The 20,080-nt window shown below is 40.8% G+C and overlaps 1 long non-coding RNA gene across 1 annotated transcript in view; it reads right to left on the reverse strand.

The window, feature by feature from the left end:
* LOC120758017 (uncharacterized) overlaps window positions 1-19,752 on the reverse strand; it is a 48,999-nt gene extending 29,247 nt beyond the window's left edge. The window contains exon 1 of the long non-coding RNA XR_005702744.1: window positions 19,674-19,752. This is a non-coding gene — a long non-coding RNA (uncharacterized LOC120758017). The remainder of the gene's footprint in view (window positions 1-19,673) is intronic.
* Window positions 19,753-20,080: the final 328 nt, after the last annotated feature.

Consider the following 20,080-nt stretch of genomic DNA (forward strand, 5'->3'; position numbering starts at 1 on the left):
TGTTTAACATTAATTTAAATTCAGCATAACTCCTCTGGCTTCATTTATGCTTCTCTGTACTTACACCAGCTATGGACAGAATTTAACGCAGGAGTTTAATAGCTCAAATTCATTTCAAAGAATTGCCAGTATAATCCACCTGCCAAATGCTTAGTCTGCAGGTCTGTTACTGAGTTCCTCTAGTCCCTTGCCTCTCTTCATTATACTCCTACTGAGCTTTTTCTTTCATATGGGGGATATTCCTGAACATTGCATCACAATGAATTATAAAACCTCCATCCTCTTATACTCAGTCCAGGACTTGACTCTGGATTGAAGGAAAGCCCCTCATTAGGGCAAAAATTGTTAGAGCAAAAGTAAATGACCAACAGCAAATACAATTGCAAGTGAAAGGGGAAGGCACCATTCTTCTGCCATGACTATTTGTGGCGTGCCACTGCTCCCCTGGACCCAAGTGTGTGTCTGTCCCTCCTGCAACTGTGTCTGCAGAGAGCCTGGGCCCTTGGGCTGTGGCTGGAAGCAAACAGAATTCACTCATCACAGCGAATCCCAAAAACAAGGGTTTGTTCTCATCTGCTCCGCACAGCACAATGGCCCAGGGAAGGGAATACCAAAATCAAATTATTTCTGGTCAGACCCAGTAAGAAAAGACAAGGTGCATCAGACATACCAGCAGCAGTGACAGTGCTCAGAGATGGAATGTGATCAGCAGCACACCAGAGCTTGTGCATCAGAGCACAACTTCCCAAATTTTGATTTAACATGTAATAGGAAAGATTTCTTGGGAAACCTTTTCCATGTGCAATAATTTCCCAAGAGAAATTAATTCTCTTAATGGAGACTTTTAAAAAACAAGACTTGGAAAAGCTCTAGGGAATATATACCCACTACAGGGAAAATTCCTGCTTGGGAATAGCCATTATTTGGTGACCTCCCAGGTCTTTCCCAGTTCCAGTGGCATTACTTTTAAGAGATTGGTACTGAAATGCTGTACAAAATGACAAGAGTTTTTCTACTCATAACTAAGGTAGAAAAAGTATTTTGCAACAGAGCTAAACAAATTTCACAGAAAAAAAAAAAAAAAAAAGGTTTGCTTTGTTTCATCTTATTTTACTGGGAAGTCACTGCTGCTTGGTTTAACAATAGAAAAGCCTTCTCAGGTGATGGGAGGAATGAAAAATGTGAGCAGTTAAGAACCCCTGATCACTGAGAAGATATTTGAGACAGAGAGCTCGATTAACTGCTAGCTAAGAGGCAGAGGAGAATATCGTTGCTTCTTGCCACTTTCAGCACAGTAAAGATACACCCAAGATCCAATCTTGCATCTGGATCTGAATTTCAGCAGCCACAGCTAGGTAGGAGTTGACATTTAATTTGTCAAGGGTTTTTTTGTAATTGGTTAATACTAATACACACCGTAATCCTCAGCCTGCCTTAACTGAACTTACATTTCCAAGAATGTCACACAGTTTAAAACCACTGCAATTGCTGTTTCTCTGCTGAAAGAAATGCACCAAGAATATCATCGTAAAATACTGATTCATAACTACATCTTACCTATACACATCCCCAGCAAACACATGAATTTTGCCTTAACCCTTTCTGGATCAAAGTACACCAGAGCAGATTGTATCTGTTGTGGCAGAAAGACATGGAGGAAAAACCTTCTGACTTTGCTCTCTCATGAATGGGAGGAGCCCACTCATCTCCACAACACCAGCAGGGATGGAAGAAAGTGAATGTCTGATTCCTCAGACAAAAATTCACTTGGGTTTTTAAGTCTGTTCCTGCACCCAGTATCTGTGCCTGAAAATTTGCTAGACTGGGAACACTGGTTGTAAATCCTACTGCAATCAAACCAGGAAGATTCAGCAAAATTCAGGTAAGATTTTGAACCTTTTCCTCAAATCCTGAATTCTAGGTCTGAATATCTGTCTGGGTTGGGTGCAAGTCTGTTCCAAAACTATCAGCATGAGTAAGATAAAAAGTAGTGTTTATCCCTCTTTAATAACAATAATTTGAACAACCTGAATGCAAATGGACATTAAATGCTCTCCTCCATGTCAAAACTCTCTTCCAACCACTTTCATTTGACCTCCCTAAATGTCAAAGCCTTCTTCCTATTTTAGGCCTCTTGGAGATATGAGTGCTGATCATGAACAGATCAGCCAGAGGGCAGAAATAAGTGGCAGAGAAGAACAAAAATTCTTTCAATAATTAATTTGAATACAGCCTAAATGTAAACTATAGTAAAGATTTCTATAGGGAAAAAAAGCACACAAAGAATTGAAGAATCACAAAAAAAATTAATGAATTAGCACTTCACAATTACTCTTCCACACACAAAATCAGGAAATCATATACTTTTTGATCACTCCAAAGTTTGTCACTCCTCATTTCAAAGGAAATGGTATTGGTTGATTGTTAGGACTAATGATCATCAAAATTTGAAAATATCTGAAAACTAGGTTTCTAGCTGAAATTCAACTTTTCCCTTAACTCAGCACACCCAAAAACATGTTTAAATGCATTACTGAAAAGTAACCTCTGAAAAGTACAGCTTTATACCTGTGATAAGTTTTTGAAAAAAAATCATAAGTTTACCTTGGAAGAAACACAAACAACATGTTCTGAACTGGACATTGCTTTAGCTCCTGCCTTTGAAGAGCAGACTGTCTGCTGGGGAAGATTTTAGAATGACACCGTGTCACTAAAATAGTCCCTTCAAAGTCTTAGTCTCATCCTCACAAAGTCTTATAGATAAAAATCAGTTAAATGTGCTATAAGCATTTAAGCAAATTTAAATAGTCTTATTAGTTTCTGTTCTTAATGAGAATTCGATTAGTATCAGTCTATGCAAGTTCACTGGTTTTCGTTCATCAACCCCAAATCACGATTTGAGCCAACTAGGGATCAATGTACCTGTTTATTTTCCCTTAGGATTTGCACCTGTTCTGCGATGAAGGAGCACCAAAATCATTAGAAGAGCTAAAATGAGAGTACTCCAAGAGAACAAGAACAGCCTTCTACTACTAATTTAACTCATAGTCTCTCAGCACAGTCATATCCTCTGAAGTTAGAGGCACACATATATAATCTGGGAAGTCTTCCAGATTTCTTTTTAAGGAAATGAAGCTCTCAGCACTGGCTGCATTAAGAAGGACATTTTTGGTTTTCCACCACGCCAGCAGCGGTGCTGAGTAGGGCTCTGAGCACACACTTGGAGGTGGGGCAGTGTGCAGCCCTGTTCTGGTGGAGCTGCAGAAGCTGTCATCACCATCCCAAGAGTGCTGAGCATCCAGGTTTCCCAACCCTGCCACGTCACATGTCTGTGCACTGCTCTCAACAAAACCCATCACACAGCTGGCCATGTGCAGCACAGCTCTGATCCAGGATGCCAGCCTTCAACTGCAGGTTTTTAGAGAAAGCATAACTCTTTTTGATAGTTATTTCAAGCTATTTTGACTGTGAAAATCTTCAAATACGTATTCATTACATGAAAACATGTCCGTTGCTAACAACGAAATCTAAAGAAAATCCAGTGTCTCCCAATACCTAATTATCCACGTAGCAGAATTATTTATACAACGACCTAATGCCACAGCCTGAAATTATTTTTCCTCCCCCAATTTTCAAAATTCTCATTTGTTCTTCTCTTGAGTGCCCAATCCTCCAGCCTTCCCTACCATAAATGTTAGGAGATATTTCAACAAACTAGGAACATATTAAGTAAATAAATAATAATTTTAAAAATCCATGGGAATGTATCAAATAAATTAGGGCAACTAGAAATCTCTGTACCTTAGGATTGTACTCTTGCTATGATGGATAAGGAGAGAGAAAGAATAAAGATCAATATGAGGCCTAAACTGAGAATATTACAAGAGAACAAAAAAACCTCACCTGCTGAATCTTTTAATTGACTTATATGAAGTTATAGACATTTGCACAGGTAAAGACTGCTTCACTCAGCTGAACTAGCAAAGACCATCACACCAGATGTAATGTCAAAATACAATATTCGGTGCATACTACATTTGCTTACGTCAGATTTGAGAATGTCTCCATTTCAAAATGTGAAGAAGATATCACTGAATTGTCAGGGTGTTGCAGAACTCGTGCCACGTGTTCACAGTGGAGTGTTTGGGATTAAAACATTTCTTGTGAATAAATTAATGAAGTAATATAAAAATTGACAGCTCAGCTATAACATCTGCTCATCCATAAAAAAGTCACTCCACCCAGCTGAGTGGGTGAAGTAAATATTACAAGGTTGAATTAATGTAGGTACTGATGGAAATATGACCTTTTTAATCAGCATAATTTCAAAATAAATTTCTAAGTAATAAAAAATTAAAACACATATGCTATAATGAGTGGAGTGAGATGATCTGGATTAATCAGCCATGGCTGTACTCTTAAGTGAGCCCTGCCCCATTAGTGCCTAATGTTCTTCCCTCCCACCTGCAAAGAAGCCCATAGGAACTCACATAAAAATCTTGCTTATGCAACAGCTTTTTGAGCCATCATCCAAGTGTATTTGAAATGATCCGAAAAAGTTCAGTCTATATCAAGCCATTTCACTTTTCAGCAAGGCTCTCACAAATGACACAAGACTGGGTGGCAGGGGAGAGCCAAACATTTGAAAAATTATCTGAAAAGAATCTGAAATGAAAAAGATCTCACCAAGAAAGCTCAGCTTGCTACTAGCTCAGGACATAAATGCCAACTCAACAAAAAGAAGCGCCAGTGAAATTTTAAGCAGAGATTTCAAGACATCCGGTGTCCAAAAGCAAAACACTCCATCTTTACTGACATATAAAGGCAGAGGGAAAACTGGTAGGAACTCAGAATTTCAAATGTACAGGTGCCATGGGAAAACATCAGTGCTGGGCAACTGCAAGGCCTAGTTTAAAAGTAAGTCCAACTTAAAAAAGAAAAACATTAAAAGACACAAACACAGTGGTTTGTTGTGAATCCCTCTCCTTCAAAGGAAGGTTCTGTGAATCTGTCTGTTCACCTCATGGTTACAGGTGTGAGATGTAAATGCTGTTCTGACCCTAGCGCACAGGAACACCTTAATAATAACATTTCTCTGTCAAAACCACATCAGAGCTGCAAATGTCCATGCATACACTTCTTACACCAGGACTAGTCACCTGCAGCAGCATTACAGTGCAAATTGGTTGACCTACGTATGTAATTTTACTATCTTCACAGGCTGCATTCTCTTCTCACTGATACTCTCAGTGATTATTTCTTGTCTTTATCTTTTGTGCTTGTTTGTTTGTTTATTTAAGTGGTAGCAGTGTAGTGACCGTGACAAATAGCTTGGAGGATTCCAAACAGTTGTGGTTTTTCTCCTTTAGCAGCTTTACAACAACTCTTTATCAGCAGTTTCTTCATTCCTGTGCCTTGAGAACACTCCTATTTCTTTGGGGAGTGTTTTTCTTCCATTGATACGCTTGTGTCACTCACCCCAAAACTCCTCCAGGCCCTTGATGTATCTGCTCAGGGACTGTCTCAGAGCACATCTGCCAACGGGACTGGCAGCAGTGGCCTCTGAAGGGCAACTCTCCTTTTCTTTCATTTACAATTAACTCCTGTTGATGTGTTTTAAGAATGAAGCTCTGAGAAGACCACTCAAAGGAACTGAGACAGGAAAACACTCTGCAAAGATGCTCCAAATGTCCTTAGAGACTGCTAACATAAATCTACATGCCGCTGTCAGGGAACTCCTGCATTTTGGCTCTCCTAGGCATAAGTTTTTCCATGAGGGAAGTCCCTTGCCTCTCTAACTGACAGGAGGAGAAAATCTAAAGACAACCAAACAACAATAACAAAACTTGTTCACAGGGCTGCTGTATTCAGCGTGTGGGGGTGGGTGGTAAAAGCATTTTGGTTTCATTTAGAAAGACTGACCTTACTGATACACTGAAGCAGCTACACAAATTATGTTTAACACTGCAGCTTCATGTGTATTCAGAAGCCAGCCTTAAGTTAATATAGTGCATTTTCAAAGTTACTCTGCAGTGCATGTTTAGAACTCCAAATGGAAGCCATTCCTTTTGCTCAGCATGTGAGAGAAACCTGTTAAATTAGAGATTTGTTTATATTCTGAGCAGGTAAGGAGAAAACAACATACCTTCTGCAGTTCAAGGATTGTATCTCTATAGTGGCCTATAGTACATTTGCACTCTGGTATCACATTTGCATTTTTAACTCTTGTGCATTCTGTAAGTAGCAGGAGGAGTTGTTCTGTTAAAGCCCTTCGGTAAAAAGCGTTTCTACAGCCATTAGCCTTGTTTAGATCATCTTCTTAATTCAGGAATCACAATTCATTTGCAAACAACTGTGTTTCCCAAAATCTATATGCACTGAGATTTTGTTAATAGGCAAAGTCTAAATAGCAGATCTCTAACTTCTGATTTCACAAAACCTCCTTTGAGCATAATAGTTTCTATCAAAGGCACATTTAGCCATGGCTGAGGTCCTCAGACGACTGCCCCATATAGATGATAATAATAAAATAATGGCAGGAAAACAAGTTTTCAGTTAATACAACCGTAAACTGCTAGCTTGGTCAGAATCCAAGGTTACAGAGTGATACTGAGCCACATGAGCAAGTGCATACAGATTATGGAAGAGACACAACCTTGCACTATGGAGGGCACCTCGGTTGTGTTCCATATGTATTCTTCACAGTTCTTACAAGGGATGGTTCCAGCCCAGGAACAAAACCAGTCTTGCTCCAAGGGTATTGTATGTAAAGATTAACAGTGTCAAACGGTGACAGCACTATCGTAAATTCCAAGCACACAAAAACTAAGATGTTAAATCCTATCTCTATAACTTCTGTTCCTCTCAATGCGAAATTCAGAAGGTGTTGAATGGAAGTGATCACAGAAAGTAGTAGCTTGATTGATAAAGTCCCTATCTGGTCATTTACGATCTGGCTGAAGGAGAAGCAGCTTTTGCCAGACAGAAAAGCAATTAATCTGCAAACAAGCCGAGGAACAGCAGGGCTGTGCATTGGAGTCTCAGGCTGCTGGGAGCTCATGAGAGGAGATAAGACTGCAGCCTGCTATTTATTGTACATTTTAATTAAGTGCTTGTTAACGGCAGTTATCTTAACAGTCATAAAATTACTGTTGTAATGCATTTTGTTTGAGGAAAAAAAAAAAAATGGAGGGAGCCGAAGGACTTTATGAAAGCAGTCACAGATTGCTTTCACTTTAAATCAAAGAATAAATTCTGAAGAGGAGGGATGTTGCAATGATCTAAGCCGAGCCACTAATGGTTATTTAATGTGGCCATCAGTGTTTGTAAGTCCCTAGCATACGGAACATACACAATAGCCTCCAAACCCTCTTTAACACTTATTTGAGATGACAGGAAAAATGAAACCGTTTGTGCTTTCAATGGAAAAGCAATCATTGGTACATTATATTCTGCTTGCCCTATCATGCTAATGCATGGTAAAAATGTCACCAAATGTATTTAAGGACCTGATGGAGTGTTGCTGTTTGATTCCTGTTACTGGGCTGATTAATAAAAATCTTCAATTTGTATGTAAATGCAGTGGGGTTTCATATCATCCGCATACCTGCACCTGGAGAAAATAATAAACTGAAGTTTAATGCAGCAATTATAAGCATTTATGGAACTCTTTAAAGAGGCTGCCTGCCTCCCCTGACCATCAAGATGAGATATTCACAGAGGAATATTACTGATGCTCAGACAAGCAGGGCTGCAGATGGTCCCCAGTGCAAATGCTGCCAATGCAGATTAACTCACTGACTCATACTCACTTTGGTACAACAATGTAAGCTACTTATTGTTAGACAAAAGTGTCATTTTTTCACTACATCTGAAATAAAATCAAATTCAACTGTACTTTGGAGTAGTGGGAAGGGTGGTAATTAACAATTCAAATGAGGACTGTTTGCATCATTTACACGTCTCCTGACATCACTTAATTCCCCTGTGCATATGTTCCCATGACAACATCATCACCACAGATAAAAATTGCATTGGTACAACAGAAACTCTTCAAGATGTATGACAACAGCTGTTTGTTTATTTTTAAGAATCCCTCTAATGATCTTCAGACTTTTTACCAGCAAACCCCTAATGGCTGATCCTTAATAAAACAAAGTATGCAGCTATTTGCATCTTCACAGATGGATATTGGAAAGGGCTTGTGGTTTAGGTACTAACAGAATAATAAGTACCATGTATCGGATATGGTCATGTGGAGGAATACATTACAACATACACAGATATCAGCTTTGATGTATGCCCATGCACAAGCTCTGCTCACACAGCAATCCTTGATTAAGGGCCTGCGACATAGATGTTCTTAGTTTGTTGTAACCATTTGCTAATTTGCATGTGCAAATTTCAGTGAATGAGCTCCAAATGAAAAACAAACAGATTCAGCTAAAATCCCTGTGAGACACTCCACTAGTAAAATATTGTTCTACTGTTTAAATGTTCTATTTTTATTGGAGTGCAGTTCTTCACTATTAGCAGGGTACCGATGTGTTTTAATGACTCTGATGCTTCTCCCAGATTACAGCCAAAGAATGAAATCAATGAGCTACCAAAAGCACAACTACAATTAGTCTTTCATTTAATAGTCCCAGACAAGGCTTTAACTTATCCCATCCACAACCAAGTGCTCTGTTGACACTGAAGAGCTGTTTTTATGCTACTTCCCAGGGAGCATGATCAAACCACTCTCCTTAAGGAAGTTGAAGATCGCCCTTTTTTTCAATCCAGCCCCCAGCTTTCACCAAACAATAGTTTTCAGGCCCAGCTGTGGCACATTTGGCTGGCACACAGCATGCACTGCTCCTCTGAGGTAAAGGCAAAAGAATATCCTGCTCAGGGAGTCCTCCAGCATTTGACCAAAAAGCACACCTAGGAGTCACTTTGGGGCCTGCTTTTTCACAAGCAACTGCTCTAGAAGCAGCTTCTTAGCCTGTGCAAACTGAATAAAATCCTTTGCAAGAAAGCATTTCCCTCCAGATGCAGCTCTAAATCCAGATTCCAAGAAATTTTGTAACTGCCAAGAGAGAGGCATTGGTATTAGAGGTCTCCAGACTGAAAGAGCAGTCAGAATCCATTCTGAGGGAAGGGAACTTGGCAATTACCCACCAAAGCATTGTTTGCTTTGCCACCCTAAATAGCAAGTGTAGCTTCAGACAATCAGCAGCACAATAGCGTCGTGCTGCAGAGGAAGAACTGCACCACCGAGATGCTCACAGAGCCATCAGTCACTATGTTCACTGCTCAAGACATGTCAGACAATGGCAGGGGCTAGCCAGAAGGTCAGTGAAAGCAGCCCCAATTTCCTGACATGCTCACAAAGATTACCTGGTTTGTAGCCAGTGTTCCATGCAACCTGGTAAAAATAAAAATTTAACTATTTTCTATTGCATCTGCTACAGGTAAACTTGCAAGAATTCCATTCCTGCTGCAGCTTGATGTGCCTTAACTAAATACTAGTGCCATTGTTCCTACACACCACTCTGCTCAACAGTGCCATTCTGGAAGGATGAGGGAGGAAGATGAAGCATCATCCTCACCAGACTGACGCAATGACTAAGATGATGAGCTGTACCATCAATGTTTGAGCTAAACTCCATCAAACTAAACGGGAACTCTATTGTTATTCCCAGCAGAGTTCAGATTCGAAACCTGAACTCTCCCCCAACTCCACCTGTGCAGTTCTGCCTCTCTCTTGGGGAGAAATCACCCTGGCACCAATGTCCTGCTAGTGCACTCCCCTTGCACGCCCCTGCACAGAGAGCTGGTACTGCAGAACCACGGAGCTGACAGGAGCAAAACCTGTGATATTCCACTTTGTGTGTTCTCAACAGAACTGGCAACTAAATTCAGATGATAAAGTCTTTATTGACAGTGAAAACACAAGAAACTGAAAGCCTGCCAACCAGCTTTTAGACCCCACACAGGCTCTGCAGCAATTACTGAAAAAATAAGTACACACCATCAATACTGGAAGATGAACATCTGTACAGATAAAATATCATCCTAAAACAATGTACTTAGATATGCTTTGAATACTTCAAAAACCCCACCCCAGCTTATAAAATACTGGATTCCTGCAGATTTCCTAGACTGTCCTCTTCACAGCTCACTACCACTAAGGCCACTCAGACATTTGCATGCTCATCTAATTATATTTGTTAGAGCAGGTATTTGTAACCCAGTGTAGTGCAGGCTGTAGGGTTGATATAGTAACAGCAGCACAAACATGCCCTACTTCTGTACAGCACAGGGCTGGCCTACATGGCAGTGTGACTGTATAATAAGCTGCAGCATTCAGGTGTACTATTAACTCCACGCTAATTACTGCATGTTCATGTGAGGTGAGGGAGCTTACTCTCATGCAAAACACAGCAAACCACCTCACACAAATGCACTTGTACCTCTAGTAGCCTCACCAGTAAAACAAATTAAAAGTGCTTGGGAACACTGCAGGGCACCAAGGAAGGACGGACGCAGAGCTCACATCTCTGCACCATCAGAGCAAACTGGCTGCCTGCAAACCCCATCCCGCCCCAGCTCCCAGCCACAGGCACAAGGCTGCAGCACAGGGCAGCTGGCAATGGTCAGAAGCCCATCAAGAACCCTCCCGAGAACTTCCCAGCACGGCTTTGCACGTGCCAGTGCTTGGGAATGCTCTCCAGCCTTGTTTGATTTCCTGCTCTAAATGTAGCCTTTGTATCTGGGGGGGGGGAGCACCAAACCTATTTGGCAGTCACTCTTCCATGCAGGTAAGCATTTTCCCACTCCTGGGTATGAGAAACATCAGCATATTTGCATCAAATTAATTATCAGCAAAGCTAAAAGTAGCAAAATTATTTAGACAGAGCTTTAAAACTCTTTTACTCTCCATTTGGAAAGCTGGTTTTGCTGTTCTTCTACACCATGTTCAATGGTTTCATGTATCATCCCCTGTTGAAGTCCAAGACTCTACGTGGTTTGGTGGAAAAGAATGGCTCTTATTACTCGGAGTTTTATTTTAGTTTTAAATGACCACTGTAAGGATAAATTGCCTTGAAAAATACTTCCAAATCATTAGAAATACTTCCTAACATTGCCATAAAGATTTCTTTTACCACTGTGACCTTAATGAGAATGTTTCCCTTAAGAATTGTGGAGAGTTTTATGAGAAAGCAACAACAAAACAGTGAGAAACCTTGGCAACATTGAGGGGGAAAAAGATCAATAAAAAGAAAAAACCCCAAACAAATAAAATAATCTCTCAGAAAAAAGGCCAATACCAACTTTTAAGATGACCAAAGTCTAATATCCTCTCATTTGTAAGTCTAATTTGTTTTCTGTACTATTTTTATCTGACTGAACTGCTATTATGTGAAGTACAGAAAAAAACCCGTCTTTTACTTAGAAGAATTCTTTACCAGCTTTCTCCTAAATATGATATTCTTGGGAAAACAGGATATCACTTTAATAGATGGAAAGAACAGTCCACAGCCACAATACACAAAACCTGATCTACAGCCTTAGCTAACCCACTGCTTCACACATGCCTAGTTTTAAGAATGTGACGTATTCTCTAAAAGCCACTGACTCCCATCAAAGGACCTAAATGTGCAGCATCAGTTTGGGCACCCTGACAAACCTCTGCCCACCATTACCATAAAACCCCCTCAACCTACCTCCAAAAAAAGGTGTAAACAGTGTCCAAGGGAACAGCACTGAAGGCATAACCCTAAAGATGGTGAGAAGCTACCACAGCCACTCACAGCCAGAGAAGATTCTGGAGAAAACCTGATCCCACTGATACCCACAGGTCTTCTGTGCTGTTCCAGAGGAGCAGGAGTTTTCTCGGTGGGCACATTTTGTCTATTAAAATCAAAGCCTGACACCCTTAAAAACCCGCATATGCCATATATTCTTAAATCAGATAATTCCACTAAAAAGAATTGTTTTTCCTTTATCTTTAAGGCAAATGACTGCTATTTTGCTAAAGTAGAGGCTGCATTCAAAAGCACCACCACACAATACCAAGGGTTTTCCCTTTAGGGCCAAGAGAGCAGTCTCCCAGGAGGACTCACACAGGTCCTTGAGCTCCCAGGAGGACTCACACAGGTCCTTGAGCTCCCAGGAGGACTCACACAGGTCCATGATCCCAGCTCAGACGTGTCCCAGGGCTGAGGGAGCTGGCTGACTCCAGTATAAGGCCACAGAAGCAGCCCTCAAGCTGCCACTCTAGGCTGGCCTGCATCTCCCCTGCTAAGAAGCTATTCATGGCATAAGGTCTGGAAAAGGAAGGGTCAAGAGGAAACTCTTGCGGTCTTGGTGCATTTCCCACATTCATTCATACACTTGTATTTCATTAAGTATTGTGATTGGATGTTTGGATTTTTCAGAAAAAAAATCACAATATTTTCAATTAAATTTTGATTTCTATTTAGTGGAGAACCTTTTTCTCCCTCTCAAAAACTCTCTTCTGTGCAAAAAATGTCCAGCCTTAAGTTGATTGACTGTTCTGGAAGGGACAGGGAAAAATGTTCACAGTTCTTGCACCAACTGATTCACTGAGTCTTTGCTTTAACAGGTCTGAAACTATATAGATGTTCGTAGTGGAAGCTGTGGAACTGAATAAAACAAAGTCTTACTTTTTTATCTCCTAACATGCTCACTTTTAGGAGATATCTATCCATCCACATTTCACATATCTCTGAATAAAAATATTCTATTTCTGTGCAGAAGAGTACATTCAAAGTTCAATATAATGACCAATATTTTTTTCAGAGATCCTAAAGTGCCCTGCAGATTTTACAGACATGACTATATAAACAGGGAACATTTTACCAGCCTCTGAATTCAGGTATCTCAAACATGGAAGACAGCAACAATTTACTATGGTACCGCATTACCCATATATCAGTTGAGGATATTAAAATTAAAGAAACAAAACCAAAACCAACCAACCAACCAACCAAAAAAACCAGGAAAAAAAAAAAACTAAAAAAAAACCCCCTAACTTAAATCAATCAAACTCTAGCCAATGCAACAAAACTTGCATGCCTTCTTCTGCTAGAAGCACATATATTTCCTTAGTGAACTGGCCACAAACTCAACACTGCGTCACTGAGAAATTTATCATCTCCTCCATCCAGTGTCCCTCCTCGTTCCCATCACTAGCTATTACATTGATTCAGCAACTGACTCCAAGGGAAAAATACCACTCACTAATTACCATAGAGTGGTGTTCATTCAGCACTTCAGTTTTCCTTGGAGGCCTCTTACCCAAACATTAACCCTCAACCAAACCAACCTCAGCTGTTTCAACATTCTCTTTTCTTTTTTTTTTTCATATGTATATAAAACAGAGGAACCAGACCAGTTGTAGTCAGACTTCTTGGCAATTTAACATTTTTAACCAAAGTAATTTATAAATTATGCCAGTGAAATATTTATTTATATGAAGAATTTTGTGGGTTACATTAAAGGTGGGATTGGAATTGTTTTTACGTAGTAAGTGACTGAGAAATCTCTGAACGTCTTCTTGTACAAACTTCACGCTAGCAGCAACGCTAAAGAACAATTTTTCCTTTGTTGAGGACGTATGTACGTTTTAATTAAATACTTTAATTACGAAACAGTTGCTTATATAGCTACGCAAGCTGAAAACGGTTTGGGTGTTAGCTTTTTTTTGATCTGTTCTAATATAAAAGATAGTTTAATTCAAACATAACAAAACCAGAGTGTTCTCCTCTCTGCAGTAAGAGGGGAAAGACACACAGCAGGAGCTAAAGGAGAACTTGAAAGGCTCCGTGCTGGCCGCCGATCAGGGTCCCCAGCATTTGCATACCAAAGGTAGCACACATCTGGGGGAGAGTCTGTGCGGTGCCTCAGCGCCTCTTCTGCGGGGCTGTGCCGAGGGAATTCCGCCCCAGCCAGGAACGGCCCTTCAGCCCTTTTATGCTGCTCTGGCCTGTTTACCTACCATAACGGGGTCAGAGCACAGGAAGAAGCCTTAACCCTACGTTTGAGGCAGAGAATGCTGCAAACCTGCAAGGACCTGGCCGCATGTGGGGCTCAGTCGCGGGCAGCAGCTCTGCCAACCAGCGCTAGCGTAAACACCAAAGGCAGAACAAAAAACTTCTGCTGGAGTCATACTTTGAAACTAAAGTCACGCTGGAGAAGCGCTCTGAGACATTATAACAGGCATCGCAGACATGCTAAATACTCTTTTTCTGGGCTATGTTTAGAAAATTACTGAAGAGCACGATGTTGCCCCTCTGCCGTGCACATTGTGTTTTCCATACTTGCATCAATTACACAGTCAGGTAAGAATGGTCACACACAAAGATACACTCTCAGAGTGAACACCACGTTATTTTTTAATTTTCTGGACGTTCTTTGAGATGCTTTTCCCCCCCTTCCTCAGCTGACCATGGAATCGCTTCACATCCTCACAGTGCTTTGCTGTGTTTGGACATCCTCCAACTCTGGACACTCCGGAGTGAAAAGTCAAGTAGAGAAAGGAGAACACAAAGATGAAGGCACTGAGAGGAAGGAAACTATCAAATATCACAATCCCAACAAGCCATTACTTTTCTCTGGGATCAGCTTGAGGGTTAGAAATGTGCTTCTAAACTCCGTGTTTAACAATAGTAGCAAATTACTAACGAATTAGTAAAACAATGAGTACCAAAAGGAATCCTTGAAAGCACAAGTTTGAATATTTCACTCTAAAGCTCAAAGGAGATACTAAACAACACTTTTGTAAAACACTGTTTTGCACAGACTGACCAGAATTGTGACCAGATACGTGATACTGGGGGGCTGGAGTGGGCAAATGTACTGTTTTAAACCATAGCATAGCAGCAGGACAGCTGGCCAGGTACTACAGCTTTTGAGATTCTTTTTAAAGGGAAATATCTTAATAAAATTCACCTGCTCTAAAACCAGTTTAAAAGTTCTGTATTTTTGTGGTGGGTTTTTTTTTGGTGTTTGTTTTTTTTTTTGTTTTTGTTTTTGTTTTGTTTTGTTTTGTTTATGGAATCCCAGCTCCAATGCATCGAGTAGCATGCCTTAGTGAAATTAAGCACTCCTGTTTTTCAGCCAACAATTAATCAGGTTCTGCTTGATTCCCCTTAATAGAAAAGAACAATTGCTACTAAATAGCAATTAAATCACTGGGGCTAAATTGCCACATCCTTACAGTTTGCTTTAGGACTGGGTTTTCTGTGATGCAATCTCCACCAAAATTTCTTCAGAAAGATTCTCTTGCAGTGTGTCAGAGTGGGAGAAGGCAAAAGTTTGTTCACCACCTCTGTTCAAAAGCCACAGTTAATCCTGGAGAAACCTTGAGATTTTTGGCCATCAGACCTCTCTTTTCAGAGGCTCCAGGTGACTCAATCAGAACCATCTTTGCCATGATCTCCCTGTTCCTCTTGAAATAGAAAATTCCTACAAAAACTGTCGTGGTTTGAAAATGTATCACTTTCCACTGAAATTTTCTAGTAGGAAGGTATTTTATTCACCTCTCAATGCTATCCCCAAGCTAAATTCAGAAGCACATATGGTAGAAGCTTCCACAGCAAGAAATTGGGGTGGATATCACAACCAAAGGGCTCCTGTTGCTGTTCTGAAGGCAAGCATTGAGATCTCCATGTAGATGCACAGATCTCAGAAGCATGATCTGGCCCCCGGACATGATAGGTTTCCTATAAAGAAGAGTGTTACTATAATCCCTCTCTTGTCATGAAATATTCAATTTTCTTTTTCATTCTTACAAAATAAAATGCTAAATTACCTAGTTTAGTAGGTCAATGTCAAAACTTATGATGAAAAAGAATCTTCCTAAGAGAGTTTCTTAAAACCTGTATAATCAGGTTGGTAATGCTGCCCACAGGGAAAACCCATTAGCAGAAATCTCTAACACATTTCAAAAAGCTAAACCTAAGTGGATTGTGGGTATGTATGCCTGTTTGCTGCATTGCAAGCAGCCCAAATCTGAAAGTGTTGCTACATCTCAGTGCACTGGTTTCCCTCTGCACATACTTGGTGTAGAAATCTGATCGTGCAGCCAGTAGGCAGATTTTGTGAAAATGAGGAAAGTAGATTTCATCCTCCTCACGTAACTGGAAGACATTTTGTAGCTGATTTCAAGGGTTAAACTCTACTCCTGGACTTCAATGCTCAGAAATTCTATGCACTCTCTTTTTAGAGTACTCTTCCTTCCTATCCGCTAACACAATAGGGAAAGCTTTGTTATCATTAATCATCTTTGGAGCCCCGGGGATTCTCTGAGTACTAGAACTGCTGCAGCCTCCCTGGAAAAACCCACAGAGACGTGCACCAAAGTTTCTGTCAGAGTTCACTCATGCAGATTTTCATTAATAACTGGATTTACAAGCTGGGGACATGGTTAATGCTTCATCTGAAGTTAAAGAAACTAAATCTTTGATAATTACCACCAAAATCAATATTTTAAAATAAAGTATTTGAACTCTTTTTTTGCCCCAAGGATCTTTAATCTGAAGGGAGGAAAGAGATAGATTTTTCAGCATAAAACCAAGTAATGTTTTACACTGCATACATCATTAGATATTAGGAAAGCTAAAATAAGCATTGTAAATAGAGATGGAAATTTATCAAAAATGATATATTTTTGAGAGACAATGACTGTGTCTTAACAGAGAACAATTTACCCAGACTAAACACCTTAAATAGCAGGCACTGTATGAGTTTAGCAGCAATTATTTGACTAATTCATCTTGTCAGACTCCTCACAAATAGTCCCCAAAGAAATGCAGCCTGTCTTGTAATTTCTGGAGACTTTGAAGGAAAAGGATATCCTGTAGAAATTAAAGAAAAGCAACAGGGCTGAGAAAACACTTGTAAATAAGTCATCAACGTTCTGATTAGATCTCTAACTCCTTGATCTAAATGTCTTGTTTTTTTCATGCATTCTGCTACTTAAAACTAATTTTAAAAAATACATTAAGTGCAGGAATAAACAAAGACAAAAATGTAGACCTGATTTCTCAAAGTCTTTTCATCTGCAGGTGCAAATTCTGCACTTATTTATAGCAGTTTCCTCAACTTAATGCCCACTCTTCATGGAAGTGTAATGCCAGCAATAATATACCCAATCCCCTATCTGAAACGGAAAGATACAATGCCCACATGGGGAGAAGTGAGCTTTTAAAACTCTTCAGACAACACTTATGAATTCCACAAACAATCCAGCAACACAATTCTGTAACTAAAAATAAACCAACAGCTTCTGATTGAGAGCCCAGTTTCAGCATCCCCAGTGCCATACAAACTCACGGGGGGCATTTCTGCCTAAAACTGTGTGAGCACTAAGTAGTTGTGCAAGTGCATGTCAAGATAAATGTCCCTACCAATCCACAAAATGATTGGTTTTGTGCATAATTGCAGTAACTACACATGCAGGTTAGGTCCATAGCATTGATTTTACTTGCCTATCCTCGTGCCACTACAATACTGACAATTTGAATCTAATTTATTCTCATTGTTTATGTGGTTAACAAGCAGCTGTGTGTGTAAACAGGGGCCTGTGAGCTAAAACTTGGTGTCTTGCTCCACAGAAATTGTAATCTAAACAAAAAACCTCTGCACTGGAGAGCAGACTGGGGTTCATTCCACTGAAAAACAGAAGGGAAGAAACAACTACAAGCAACAAGAGATGACAGGAGCAGTAAGGCAGAGGGATTGGGCAGAGTGCTACAGAAATAACCTGACACATGACACAATAGTTCATAGCAGTGAACAGTGAGACAATGGGCACATTTCACATCAGATTCCCATTTATTAAAAGGGTTTTTCAGTGTTTTCCTACTTCAGAAGAGCATAGGGAACTTAGATACAGTAAGAAAGAGGAGATGGTGAGCAAATAGTGGCAAGTAACCACTGTGGTGGTCGCTAAGGTCAAATCTAAGGTAGATTGAGATAGATTAGGATAAGACATCTGACTAGGATGCAATAGGAGATGCTAAATAAGTGAGAAATCATCCCCTTTAACTCTAGACTACGTTCCCTCCCCCAATGAGATCTCTTTCCAAAGGAAACAGGCTATAAGGCACATTTATGACACTGTACTCTGGAGCAAGCACATCTGAAAAGGGTGGTTTCATCGAGCACAGTGGCTTCACCCAGGCATCTTTTATCTGTAAGCCACCGTGTTTTGGAGCCTGTTCACCCAGATGTTTTATCCCATCATTTAAATGCTTTTTAGACAATATTTTCTTCCCTCCTTTTGATTGATGTCCAGCCCAGCACATTACCCTTCCCCTTAAATTGATGTCACTTTCTTTAAGAGCCTAAGCATTACTCTAAACTGTGTTTTAATTGCTATTTATATGTCCCTCAAGTGTGCAGAATCATTTATTGTTCAGCAAAAGCTGGGACATTTTATAAATAAAATCCTCACTTGCTCCTGAGAATGATAATATTAGCTGACAGCATCTGGATGCACTCTCAAAGCAAAGATTTTACTTTCACAAGACAAAGCTAAAATCACAGATGGCATAAGCTGATGTGAAACCTGCAGAAAGATTTTTTTACCCCCCGTTCTTCGAATACCATCGTAAGTTGGTGAGTAAGAGGAAAGTTAAAGCTTACATACATCCCAGCATGCCAACCCATGTCCTACTGAGATACTTGACTGTCTATTGCTTCTAAGCAGCTGGAAAAATGTCAAACTGTCATCACTGATTAAAATGGGATTTTACAGAAAGCATCATATGTGTTGTCAGAATTTTAGAATTATTTTATATGATGGAAATAGAAAAAAATGCTAGTCTTGCTTCAAAACATATTTTCTTCACATTTCCCTCTGTTTCACACTAGTATTTAATAAAGGCTGTACTTATTCAGTAATTATGGACTTCACCTTGCTTTGCAGAGCTCGGGATTTACCCACCATGATTTTTCAGGGAAAAGCCTGTACCACTCCTAGACAGCCTGGAATTGCACAGATGTCTCCCCATCCATATTTCTGCCACTCACCCATTCTGAGGCACTTGAGTGTCTCCAGGCTCATTCCTGAGCAGTTGAGTAGAACTGCTGGTGCCTATGATTTCGGTCTCCATGGCTCACCTGCAGTTCCCTGCCTTTCCCTCCCTCAGCTCAGGAAGTATCTAGCTCTGCTGTACAAACACCTTGTGAGAGACAAGACGACCATGTATCTAAGGACATACTGTATTAGCCTTTACTATTCACTGCAAACCTTCAAACAGGGAACCCAGAGCCTCCTGACTCATATCTCTTGTCATCGTGATACCCATCATTATTTGAATTTCTTTAACCTTGAGAGAAAGCTTAAGCATGAAACTCATGCTTACTTCATCTGAACTCTCTGTTAGGTGGCAAAATTTATGTAACCCCTTCCTACGCGTGTGCATCAGCCAAACTTGCCAATATTCATTCAACAAAACCTCCATTGAACAAGGCCTGGAAGACACTTGGCACTGAGAATGGAAAGGGAAGATCTGAGGGTCAACAACAGGGTTAAGAGACAGCACCTGCTCCCAGAGGTGTTACAGAGGGGGACAACTGAAGTGTCTGCATCCCAGGGTGGTGCTGCACCACCAGCCTAGAACCTGGCTGGCCATGCTGGGACAACCTGTACTTACCAGTCACACAGGGAGAGTCCCAGCAGTGCTCCACACATCCCTGCTGTGGGACTGCCCACCACCAGCCCCTCCTACGGCCAGGCTGCTGCTCACAATCGATGCCCTGAGTCATGGTGCCTTGTTAAAGTGTTAACCACTTACAGGCTGCTGCACCTCAGTACCCCCAGAGTCAGCATTAGCCCAGCTCAGTAACGAGCTGAATGTGCTTGCTGGCACTGCAATGGCTGTGGCTGGCACATGGCTCTCCCCCAGCCTGACCCAGCCCAGGGCAGCAGCACCCCAGGGCCAGGGGCTGCTGTGCACAGCACCAGTGTGTCAGGACAGGCTGTTCCACCAACACAGGCACTGGAGCCTTTGGGCATCACAGGGTAGGGCTCCACGCCACCCCCAGCTCAGCCCAGCCCAAG

The sequence above is a fragment of the Hirundo rustica genome, chromosome 11 (genome assembly GCF_015227805.2).
Source record: "Hirundo rustica isolate bHirRus1 chromosome 11, bHirRus1.pri.v3, whole genome shotgun sequence".
Lineage (NCBI taxonomy): Eukaryota > Metazoa > Chordata > Aves > Passeriformes > Hirundinidae > Hirundo > Hirundo rustica.